Source organism: Schistocerca piceifrons, chromosome 1 (assembly GCF_021461385.2).
Source record: "Schistocerca piceifrons isolate TAMUIC-IGC-003096 chromosome 1, iqSchPice1.1, whole genome shotgun sequence".
Classification (NCBI taxonomy): domain Eukaryota; kingdom Metazoa; phylum Arthropoda; class Insecta; order Orthoptera; family Acrididae; genus Schistocerca; species Schistocerca piceifrons.
Window position 1 is genome coordinate 929,643,638 of NC_060138.1, and position 12,430 is coordinate 929,656,067.

Below are 12,430 nucleotides of genomic sequence, written 5' to 3' on the forward strand. Positions count from 1 at the left end.
AATTTACTTCCTTAGTTTCAGTTACTTCATCCCAAATTTTCCGTAGTTCACTCTCTGTCCTATCTGTTTTCACCTTAGACTGAGGTATATTTACAGATGAGTCAATGCTTTCTCATGCTTTATAACAGACTTGGTCAGCTACTACACTTACAAACCAGCAAGTGCATTGCTTGAAACCATAGCTACATCCAAATTTTTCCTCGATTCCAGTGCTCACAATCTTATTTGAGTGCATGAGATTTGACTATGTATTGTTTTAAATTCCTACTCATTTAATTCTTTTAATTTACTCGAATTCTTCTTTACACTTGTAATTTGCTCATTCACTTCATGTTGAACTAAATCATGCTCTTTCAATATTTCCAAATTGAGCTCCTCTTGCAAGGTAGAAAGTTTTGTCTGCAATTGCAATATGCAAGTTTGGATTTCTTCCTTTTGCTCATGTGACTCAGAGATATACTTTTCCAGTATAGTTTTTGTCATTTTTATTTCATTTCTTAATTTGGTTTTACACTTCTCCAGTATCATGTTTATTGTTTTTATTTCATGTTTTAATTCCATTTCAGTATTCTGTAGCACTGTGTTTCTTGTTTCATTACATTTTCAATTCTGTGTCAGTATTCTCATTTCATTTTTTTATGTCAGTTGCCAGTTGTTCACTAATTGTTTTGAAGCAAGTTGGGATTTCTGTAGCCGTTTTTCTCATCCCCACAGGCATATAATTCATGTAGTAACAGAGTTTAATTAGTCTTGTTTAATGCTACAACAAGGCTTTCTACGTGGATATAGCACATACATAAACACTGGTCCTGAAACCATGTGCAGTTTAACCCACAACATGAACACTGACAAAAAAAATAAATAAGAAGGAACTCATCAAAACTAAACACCCTATGTGATTCAGCTCTCCATAATTTTGGCATGATTAAATGCCAAGGGGAAGCTGGATCATTGTGTAGATTGTACTGCATCACTGAAAGTGACTGTCATGGGATTATTACAATCAAAACTCTCTGTGGTCATAGTTGAAATCTTGTGACTTGTAGACCATTTAATTTCTTCTTTGTCATAATTGTAGCTGACATGTTTAATAATTGTTCATCAAACACCCAAATTTCTTCAACATTCACAACAGATGTCAGCTCTCACAACTTCCCACAACTCTTCGTTCTCAAAATTAACTAATTCGCTTTAAAATTACAAATTTTTGTTTACCTTTTGTTCCTCATAAATTTCATTTCTTCCCGAACCATATTTGTTCTCGTTTTTGTCGATGGCCACCACATGTGATATTCCACTGGTTCTTTATCATGCTATTGAGTGGTGAAGTACAGTTTGTACAGAAGCAAAGAGTTTCTATTATTCAAACTTGCTCACCTTGCTATTTCATCTCTTTCATCAACTTATTCTGATTGAACTTCTTTTCTCAAAGGGCTGTTTTTCTTCTGGAAATTAAGAAAACAAGGCTAACATCCAACTCTTGAAATAAATGCAAAACTTATCATTAACAATGTCCATATGTTGCCATCTTGTTACAATAACTGTACATTACAAAATTGTTACATTATTTGGAACATCACAAAACCGTTGATAAGGACAAAATGATCTGTCTTAATTAACTGATTCCAATCAGGAGTATTCATACGAAAAGTTTTCTCTTGTCCCCACGACATCGTAAGCATTGGACAGCTACTCTTCCTCTTTGGTGTCTACCATATCTCCAAGGCCGGACCTGATGACATGGAATAAAAAGTCCAACCAGAATGCTATGATGGTTATTGTCATCCTAGCTTGTAGATACACTGTGTCCATTCACCTTATGATACATAAGTAAAGCATACATCCAAAAGTAGATTATCTAATACATTACAAAAATTAATTTTTTTATAGTGGCAATCATGACTTGTTAGTTAACAAAATTCTTGTGCAACACATCACTACATTGAAGTGATATGTTACACTGTAACCACAAACTCATTGCAACATTTTAGAACTTTGGTTTAAATATCAAGAGAAGTGCTAGTGCCTGTCAGCGATGTAGCGTTTTTTATGAGCTCTTTAACAGCCAATTTACGACAAGTGATGTTTTCTGGTGGAGAATGCAATACCAGTCTAAGTACATGTAATGGATTCCCTGTCAATAGTTCATTTTTTTGTCTCTGTTTTTGTTGCTGTTGTCAGGGGGCCTGCAGTGAAATTTCTGGCTAATATTTTAAATTAACATCATCTGCCTTCAAATAAAAGTAAAAACTTTGCTAACCAACACTTTATAAATTCCATGCATTTTAAACGTTTTGTTGCTGTATATTTACCTGTGATTATATCACATTTTATCATATACCTTGTCGCTACTGTCATCAGGATTTTACTCTTTTCACTGTAGTAATTTTTCTCTGATTTATTATAACAGTTCAAGGTGGCTTTAATTTTTGATGTGGTTTTTACTCTTTCTATTTGAATATAACAGAATGTAACAATTAACTTCAAATACTCATCTCCGTTTCTCAGTGATCTCCAGTTCTGCGATGGCTGTAAGACAATTTGCGCGTATCTGCTCCACCAAATATAAGCAACTTGCTGTGTTCTTGACAGTGTAGCTAATAATTTGATAGTGCCAAGCGAAATTTCAGGGAACTGAGGTTGATACAATGTTTCTCTTTCAGAATTATGTGTTTATTCCGTAATACAGTTACAAAACTATAACAAAACAGGGTCGCAAAAACTGTCAGAAAATTGACATCCTGATGGATGATTTGCCACTCCGTATATATTATTTTAACAATTCCTGTTTACATGATCCACTATTAGAGACAGAATTTATGGATTACAACCAAAAGCATGCTACTATATACAGACTGATATCACAAAATTAGGCATTAATTCATTTCTCTCAGTTTGCAACATAAACTTTTACATGGTTTTTAGCCTTTAATGTAGAAATTCATAAAATATGTTTGATAACAGTGGTTTTTATTAAGTTGCTTACATAATGAACAATATTAGTTTGTAAATGCTCCTAACTTTTGTACGTGTTCATTTCATAAATACTAATGAAAATCTAATTTCTCTTCTTCTGAAAGGTGATCTGCAATTGCAAAGTGAGAACAGTTTTATGTTTTATGTTCAAGTATCAATTACTACCAACTGAACCAGTACAGAGATGGGTGTATGATTCCTAAAGCTGAAACAAAATTAATGACAGAATTTGGATCAGTATAATAATCTGAGTCCTAAAATAACCAGATGAATGAAATAAGATCGTTAAAAAATTTATATAATCCTGCAAATGTGACAGCTGACACCTGAGATCAACACTTCATGTCATACGTATCCTAACATTCATGTATTAAGATTGGAAGTAAGAGTGATTTCAGGTATGCTGCAGGGGAGTGTCGTAGGACTGTTGCTATTCACAATGTACATAAATGACCTTGTGGATAACATCAGAAGTTCACTGAGGCTTTTGTGGATGACGCTGTGGTACATCGAGAGGTTGTAACAATGGAAAATTGTACTGAAATGCAGGAGGATCTGCAACGAATTGACGCATGGTGTAGGGAATGGCAATTGAATCTCAGTGCAGACAAGTGTAATGTGCTGTGAACACATAGAAAGAAAGATCCTTTATCATTTAGCTACAATACAGCAGGTTAGCAACTGGAAGTAGTTAAGTTTATAAATTATCTGGGAGTACGCATTAGGAGTGATTTAAAATGGAATGATCATATAAAGTTGATCGTCGGTAAAGCAGATGCCAGACTGTGATTCATTGGAAGAATCGTAAGGAAATGCAATCCGAAAACAAAGGAAGAAGGTTACAGTACACTTGTTCGCCCACTGCTTGAATACTGCTCACCGGTGTGGGATCCATACCAGATAGGGTTGATAGAAGAGAGAGAGAAGATCCAATGGAGAGCAGCGCGCTTCATTACAGGATCATTTATTAATCGCAAAAGCGTTACGGAGATGATAGGTAAACTCCATTGGAAGAGTTTGCAGGAGAGACGCTCAGTAGCTCGGTACGGGCTTTTGTTGAAGTTTGGAGAACATACCTTCACTGAGGAGTCAAGCAGTATATTGCTACCTCCTATGTATATCTCGCGAAGAGACCATGAGGATAAAATCAGAGATATTAGAGCCCACACAGACGCATTCCGACGACCATTCTTTCCACGAACAATACGAGACTGGAATAGAAGGGAGAGCCGATAGAGGTGCTCAAAGTATCTTCCGCCACACACCGTCAGGTGGCTTGCGGAGTATGGATGTAGATGTAGATTATGTTTATGAACAAGATACTGGCTACTCACCGTATACCAGAGATGCTGAGTAACAGATAGCCCCAACAAAAAGACTGTCACAAACATGCGCTCTCAGTCAACGACTACTTTGTTAAAAATAGACCACACACACACACACACACACACACACACACACACACACACACACACACACACACATGCAAATGCAACTCACACACACATGACCAAAGTCTCTGGCAGCTGAAGCCACATTATGAGCAGCAGCAACAGAGCAGTAGTGTGGCTTCAGCTGCCAGAGACTTTATTCGTGTGAATGTGAGTTGAATGTGTGTGTTTGTGTGTGTGTGTGTGTGTGTGTGTGTGTGTGTGTGTGTGTGTGTGTGTGTGTGTGTGTGTGTGTGTATGACTGCACCCACATGTGTGTGTGCTTGTTGTCTATTTTTGGCAAAGGTCTTGTTGGCCGAAAGTTTATTTTGTGACAGTGACTCAGCATCTCCGCTATATGGTGAGTAGCAACTACCCCTATCATAAAATTGGTACATTGCATCCTAGATTTTCCATTTTTTAACAATGATATATTGCTATATTTCAACATCCCTCCCTCTCCCTGCCCTCCTCCTCCCACAGAGTATCGTAGGTGATAATGACATGCTAATCCGCCAAAATTAAACTTTAACCTATTGCCAGAAACATTGTATACAATTTCCGAAAAGTTATCATTCAGAAGAACATGAGGTTGACTTCAATTGACATAAAATGTGACGGTGAGTGTAGCAGATCAAATGTCAAATAACTATGAGTACATGCTCAAAGCATAGGTCAGCAAACAGATGCTAATTTAAACCTTGCCTGTTTCCATATAATTTGGAAGAGGAATAAAAGAATCAACTACACATAATCATAAAATAATCTTTGGTGTTATATGCATATCCATTGCTTGAGAAGATTCCAGTTCACATCCCAACATACACAACATACGGTACAGAGAAACAGAACAGGAAATAATTACATGTGTGTGATGCTCAAATACTTAGATATAGTGCTTATATTAAATAGTTTCAAATCTCATTATCACTACACACATATGGATTCATAGACAGTAGCTTTCTAGCAAGACACGTTTTGGTCAATTCTACCGACATGGGTGCATGGCTTCACTTAGTGACACTGGTGGATAAGATGTAAATTTTCAAATATCGCCTCCAAGGCTGATTACAACTTAAAATAGTGAGTAGATAGCATGATATTTTGTTTGTGTTTTCATTGATAGAAGTTATTATATATTTGCATGATTTTATATTCATTTTAACATTACACTTGCTTCTTTTGCAAAGTAGAGCATAACTCACAGAACATCAAGATTTTAAGTAATAACATTTTTAGTTCAGAACAAGGAATCACTGTGCAGGTACATGCGTTTGTGCTAGTGTCCCTCTCCTGTCAGTAAAACGATGTGTATATTCATTAAGTAATAAACTGTCAGTTAATAAATGCCTTCCTTCAGTTTCATAGTCAACAGAACTGTGACCACCTAAGGTAATGAATACTGTGCAGGCACATGCTTTTCTGCAAGTATTCCTCACATTGACATGTAATAAAACCTCACATTGACATGTAATAAAACTTCATATGATGACAAATCAATATGTTTGGTACGCAAATGATACAATTAACAATTATTAATGCAGTCAGGTGTGTCTCTAAAAGTGATGGCTTATATGTACTTACTAATCAATCAACTCCACTTCTGATCCAACAAAGTTACATTACACTAAGGCAACAACTGTCCTTTCCCACTGTTCGTCCAAACCAAACCTCCTTTCAAATTCCTGTAAATGTACTGTGTAATAGCATTCATTGTGTCTGTAATCGAATATTCTTTTGACATAACGTGCTAAAAAGTCTGTACATCATGGTTCAATAGTAGACTTGTCTGCAACACATGTATGATGTCACATAATTTTTACATAAGTTATGTTATTTCACACGTCTCAAAATGCAGTGAAAGTGAAATTTGTGTATACACTTGCATCTCTTGACATATAAATGAACTTAAGTATAGGTTTACAAGTATGCCACTGAGCCTATATGTCTACATGATAGTAAAATGTGAAGTGTTTATTTTAAAAAACCACAGTACACAATAAAACCCTCCAATCATCATACTCATTGTCCATTGATCTTACAATACAAGAACAGTGAACAACTCACAAATACAAGAATACAAGAATGTGGACATCTGACAAGAGTGTAAACTACGTGGCTTCACAAACTGCTGCAACTGCATTCTGGTCTGAGCTACTGGAGATGGCTGTCATGTGTGCATGGGATGTGCTTGCTTTTGTGAATTAATGAGTGTGTCTTTCTCTTTCTTTTTCTGATTCCAGACTCAGTCTGAAGACCACATGATTCTATATTTGAATATGCAGCTTCCCACCGGTAAGCCCACCACAATTTCTCGGTCAAGAGCGCATCACCAGCCAGTTACTGACAACACGCTGACAAGAGTATTGACTAAATGGCTTCACACACTGCTGTGATTGCGTTCTGGTCCAAACAGATGGAGATGGTGGTCAGGAATGCATAAGGTGTGCTTGCTTGTGTGAATGAATGTGTGTGTTCTTTACTTTCTTTTTTGATGAAGGCTGTGGCCAAATGCTACTATGTGAGCATGTTTTAACTGTGCCTGTCTGCAATTTAATGTGTCATCTTGATGGAAAGTAGCAATCTATCTTTTCCTTATATTGTTGACATGTCAATTTAAAGAAATACATTTTTCAGTATCAATTTCAAGTACAAAATTCTGTGTGCATATAGCAGCATTCACTTCAAAACAACTTAACATAGTTTAATTTCAAACAGCATATAGACATACGCAACTAAATGTGTACAATCCAGTCCCTCAACAAACTATCCAAGGCCAAGCGAAATGTGTTTCATACATGTAATATTACCCGTGACTTAACTTTGAGTATATAGTTGTGTAGATGATGAATTCACATAATACAAATACGAAGAAATTAATAAAAAATTATGTTTCAGTGTACAGACTGAGATTCTTTCTCAGATTAACATTTCATCCGTTGTTTCTACCTGACTTAAGTTTTTTTGTTCCAGATATGCAAAATGACCAAAATGTTACATATTAGTAAAATGTAAATCGACATTCTTAAGTCAGACATCAGCAGCAAGGATAGAATAAAAGAATAGTTGGAGAAGGATTGTGGTATGAGAAGACTAAATTTCAGAGGCAAATGGTATAGGGCTGTGTCCTTAGAGGTTTCCAGAATCTTAATGCACAAAGGAAACACGTTTTCCAAGGGAACAACGACAATTTAGAAAAATAAAAACAGTGTCTTATGCTATACATATTCCAAAAATAGTATGTAAATGATTTATAACTTTTTTACTCCATACCACATTACAATTTACTCTCTCACTCTCTATTTGTAAGCTTTTAGTTGAATTACATTCCTTAACCCAGATATTTTTCTTGTCTTAGGATAAACTAATCTGTGAGCATTTAAATGAGGATATGATATCATTTAAATTGGCCATATGAACATGTCAAAAATCTTATTAATTCCCTTAGTAACTGCTCTAGATCCTTCATTGGTCTTCACAAGAACCCCAATTCTAAACTGTGAAACTTTTACTTTTCTGTCATGCATCTGTTTTCTTGAATTGTACTGTTATTTCACAGTCTTCCTAACAGTTTCTTCCCTTTCCTTGCGCCAACCACATTCTATAGTCCTCTACTCTTCATTTTTTCTACTTTTCTCTCAACAACTCCTCCATCTGATATATGAGTACAGTTAGGTTTTATGAAAAATGGCTCACAGGGTTTCATCGTTAATTTACACAAATAGAATGCAGCTCGATATTCAAATAAAAATTCTTTTAGTTCCCTTCCTTAATCTTGGTTAAGCATAATAGTCTCATTAACTGTTGAATTTACCCAGTTCTTAATACCCATCCCCATCTTGTACCTAATTACTAGTGTGTTCTTCATCAATTATGTACCCTATGTCCTCAACACAAACAATCCCTTTTATCTGATTGGTTTCATTGTTGCCATTTAACATTAACAACTTTGTTTTCCCAGTAAAAATGAGTTCCTCAGTTCCCCAACTAAAACATACCATTGTTCTAATGACGCAATCAGTCCCCAAAACTAAATTGTCAGTAAGCTCAGGAATGACAAGATAGCCTTGTAAAAAGAGTACACCACCAATTTCAAACTCTATCCTTATTTGAAACTTAACTGTTTCACCTGTGCCTCCTAGTAGCTCCCTTAAACTTGACACCAATGACAGGTGATTCAATAAAAGTCATACTTTGTTTAACCACGTCTCTCAGTTTCTTAAAATGCCGTAGGTTCGACTGCCAGTGTCTACCAAACAGTTCCCTTCCAGTCACCAGTTTGAAAATACATGTAAGGAGTACCTATAATTCCCAATCATATTTACCATCTTCTTCAAATAATAAATCATTTTCTATCTCTGTATAGCTAAAGGCGTCCTCACCTTCATTATTATCGCATTCATTATCTGAAACAGGCTGCAAAACACCTACAAGCAGGTTTCTGTAAATTACCCTCATTTTTTCTTTCCACCAGACCGGATGCAATTCTTTAAAGTTTCCTTTATTTTCTCAACAACAATAACATTATTTTTTATATGTTTCTAATGAACCCAAGCAACTCTTAAAATCTCATCATTAATGTAAATTAATCTTTCCTCCTCTTTACTATTAGTGCTCCCTGTTTTCCTGACATCCACCTGCAACATCTGATCCTCTTGTGCCACCTTATCATATGTGTTAACCCCCAGTGAATCATCATTCCTATTTGCATCATCATTTCCCTTCGAAACATTTTAATCTCAACTTAAATCAACTTAGTCACTTAGAACATCACAATATTTCTCCGTATTACTTTTACCAATCGCATAAACATCATCAATCTCTTCAGCCTCAAAAGCCATAGAATCATTATCAGCTCCCTCAGCACTGCCATTTACACTCTTTGTTTCTCCTTTTGACAATATTACTGGATTCACTAGTTTCAACATAAGAAAGAACAGATTGACTAACACTTTCCATACCTTTATTACTCATCACTTTATTTATAGTATTAAGATCAAAGTTGTCATCATCATTAACAGTTTCACCCACAAACTCTTACTATTCTCTTTACTATATAGATTACGCAAAGTTGTTGCATCCATTCTACATTCATATCATTAACCAGTTTCTAAATCTCTCCTATTGTATTCATTCTACTTCATTACTCTCCGTAACTGTCTATCAAAACGTGATCTACACATCTGTAGAGTTCCCTTAAATTAAATTTGTGGGATTTCACATTGCCTCTTCTAATTCTATAGTGTTTTTCTTGATTCCAAATAGTTTTTCTTCCCCCTGATTGACAGGCGTCTGTTCAAGCGACCTTCAGATTTTTGGACCATTGCCTCTGTTTTTTTGTCTTAGTTTATGATATTAGCTGTTCTCTATCCGCTATGGTCTGGTCCTGTCATCTCTTTCTCTGTTTCTACTCCTGTCTTTATCACTCCTTTAATTATTCTTTCTATTTCCTTCCCCGTGATAATCATTTCTGAAACATTCCCATCTCTCCTCATATTCTAAACCAATTATCACTCTGATTCCATCTATCTGGATAACATCTGTTGTTCCTGCTAAAATTATTGTCTTTATTGTCATAAAATTCTTCAGTTGCCTGAGCCCTATTGTATTTTCACCACGAATTTTCTCCTGATGGACACTATTCATGACATGGCTTCTCATCAGTAGATCAGTAGAGGACTTATAGAAGAATATGGCCCAAACATCTCTCTTCATTGTCTCCAGATTTTCTTTATTTCTTCTAATTGCTGCCCATAGTATAACTGCTAGTTTTCTATTTCAGTTTTAGTTAACCGATCCTGTCCGGTCAACAATTTTTCATTTTCTAATTTTTTTCCTCTCACATCAATAGTTAGTTTTCTCAGCCTTGTTCCCAAGCATTTTTGAACATGGTCTATACCTTCTATTTTACTAATAATGGCATCTCCAAATGATTTAGAGTTCACCACATTGTTGTATGTCTTACTGCCCAAATATTTGGTGTACCATACACCTCTTGTTTCTACAGAGGGATGGAATATTTGTTGTACTCCATGAACTCCCATACCATCACCTGTTCCACTAAAATTAGCCACACAGTTGCGTTCTTTATGTTCATCGACTTTACAACATCTGCACTATTTAGACATTATCTCCACATCTATAAATTTACCAGTGTCTACACTCGTGGCAGTCACTACTCCATTCAGGGAAGTATGTCCTCTTTTCTGCCAACTTTCATCAAGTGCAACTGCACTATCCAAACATCCATCATTTTCTCTCACTGCTTCACTAGCAGTCAGTTTCGTGCTTTCCGCACTGACCTCACATACACCTTTATCTAATATTCTAGTCAGTTTTTCAAAATTATTTGGTGGTCGATGTCAGTTCGTCACTGAACAAAATGTTCTCCCTGCAGCCATGCCCTTGCCAATAAATCGTCAGGTATAATCTAATCTAGTATTGATTTCATAAGGGCCACTTGCATCCGGTTTTGAAGAAATCATAAATGAAATCACAGCTGAGCATTTAGTGCAAATTAAATCCAAAGCAATTGCTAGGCCTTTACTCCCACTGGCACTCTCACAAATTTTCACACTCTGCGACTCACCACACTGTCTACATTGCACAAATTTAGAAATTACATCTGATAATATTCTCAAATTTATAATAATGTCTCCACACCCATTGTCACTTACAGTAAATTCGTTGTAACTCTCTTGAAATGGTGAGAGCTTCTTTGATTATGCACTTGTTGAAGAATTAAAATTAGAAACATTACTGCCAGGCGACATAATCTCTTGTACAGAAAGCTTTCTAAACCTGTTTCCTTTAAATTTTCGTTTCTTGAAAATGCCTTTACGTTTTGTCATCTTCAATAAACACAACAAAACACACGTAAGCAACCACTACAAACGTAAGCTTAACAACCACTTGCAATCATACTTGAACAAAACTGCGTGTTTGAAAGCGTGTTGTTTACAGAATCAAAAGAATACCGACCATTGCATTCCAAGCATATTCAACACACTCGGAAGTAAAAAGAAGAAATCTCTAACGTACAATGTAGGGGATATAAAGATCTAAAATATATGCAGAAAAGTGGGTGACAGAAAAGTGAGTGTGGCACATAAATACATGTGGTAGGAAAATGCTCTTTAAATGCAAGAAAAAAATTTTTTTCAGCAAAATCCTTTTCAGAGTACTTAAATAAAACCTTAATCTATCGAAATATGATGAAAACCGAAAATCGACTTTTTTTCGACCTGAACCACGTTGTGGTCCCCTTACAAGTTATTACAGCATTAGACGCTGCTAACTTTAGAGTCATAAGGCCAACAAATACATTTTTAGCCATACAGCACTACACAACATTACTGAAGGACTCATTCACATTCTGGGTCTTCCCATGTAAACACTTCTTTAATAGTTCAGGATTAGCCAAATCTCTGTACATGGGTTTGATTGCCTCCATTAGCCTACTACCGAAGGAAGAGAATTTTTATGAGTAAATTCATGCAGGGTGCTAGAAAATTCAGCTTGTCTATATTTACACCAAGTGTTTGGTGGAGGTGGACACAAAGCATGACATGGCTTTTTAAGTGCTCCACACAGCTCTTCTCACCTGCTCTAAATTGTCACAATTATCTCTAATGGCGTACGCTTAGTCATCTTATTTACATACAGATAGCAATAGAACTTAGCTTACTATGAAAATAGCCCATAATCACACTACTTTCAACGAAAACTGGTATCAGAAAATAGGACTGATTTGTTTATTTGTAATACCCACTTCTGAGACATAGCAGTAGGCATAAAACAAAGCAATTCACAGCCTTCTAGACTGTGTAGTTACCAAGATATGACTGCTCAACTGTGACAGTATATTCGTAGCCACGAAATTTGACAGTCACATGTCAACGTTCAAAATATGATTTGAAGGTTTCACAATTGTCTGATTTTAATGTATTATATACCAAAATCTTCAGGAAAGTCCAGAGTACATTATGGAGTAGAAAACAGAAAATATTAAATTTTAATGAATT